The sequence below is a fragment of the Apis laboriosa genome, unplaced genomic scaffold (assembly GCF_014066325.1).
Source record: "Apis laboriosa isolate Shangri-la unplaced genomic scaffold, ASM1406632v1 scaffold34_cov151, whole genome shotgun sequence".
NCBI lineage: Eukaryota > Metazoa > Arthropoda > Insecta > Hymenoptera > Apidae > Apis > Apis laboriosa.
The window spans coordinates 5,867,849-5,869,088 of NW_025222928.1; positions in this window are offsets into that span (position 1 = coordinate 5,867,849).

A 1,240-nucleotide genomic window follows, 5' to 3' on the forward strand; every position below is an offset into this window, starting at 1 on the left:
TTTTTTTTTTTGCTTTTTTTTTGTTTTTTTGTTTGTTTTTTTTTTTATTAATAAAGTTTGATTGACAACAGTGACTCAACGACGATTAAATTAGTTCCATCATCTACATGTTGAGCGATTTTCTTTACTTGTTTCATATTTTCTTTTTTTAGCATTTTCTTTTCTTTGACAAATGAACAGAAAAAATAAAAATTACAGTTTTACATCATAAAAGTTCTAGAAATGGATTTCGTGATTTTCTTGTTACAAATTTCACGATATTCGTTAATACATTTGTTATTTTTTTGTTTATCATTTCTTGTCATCGATGCATAAACGCGTTTCTCACAATTTCGATATTTCGTTTTCGAAATTTCTTTTATCAGCGAAAACAACGATGATAAACGCAATCTCGTTCGTTTTTTTTTTTTTTTTCAATAAAAAGTGCTTGTTTTATGAACTGGCCCAAAAACTGGACTGGAATGACACAGTCAGCGCTTTAATTTCAAAAACATGCTACTAACGCGAAAAGATATTTAAAAATGAAATGGAGATCAGCGTGTACCGGTGCACATGACAAAAATTTCTCTATATCACGATAGATTTCACGTCATAGATTCAAAACTCTGTGGATCGTTACCTGCAAATCATATTCAAACTATATTCGTCTCATATTTTATTTTATATAACGTCAACCTGTTAAGAGGTGATATGCAAGCAAAAAATTTGAAATATCTATAGTGATAACAAAAACTTTCACTCTAAAATGTATTTATCTATTTACACTAACAGCTAATATGATCCTAATTTAATATTTTTAACAAAAAAATAATCACAAAATGGTCTGTGGGTTAAAATATTATATTCGACATATATAATTAAGAGCAATATATAGATACATATTTATATATGTATGTATATATTGATCCATTTGAAATATGTTTCATTCATACATGACGACAAAGTGTCATATAACCTAATATCACAATTAGCAAGGAGAGAATAAAGTAAGCAGAAAAATTTTGGTTCGAAACGAACGGAATGGCACTTTCTCTGCGTTTATATTGAGTTTTAACGTATAAAAATACATATTCTCAAAAACCTTCTGTACACTATGAAATTTCTAATTACATATTTCTCTATTCATTAGCTTTATATCAAATAAGTATTACTACCACCATCTAAGCTCTAGAAAACTCATCAAATATAGAATGAGGCACCTCTCTATCTTTCTTAAAAAAAAAAAAAAAAAAAAAAAAAA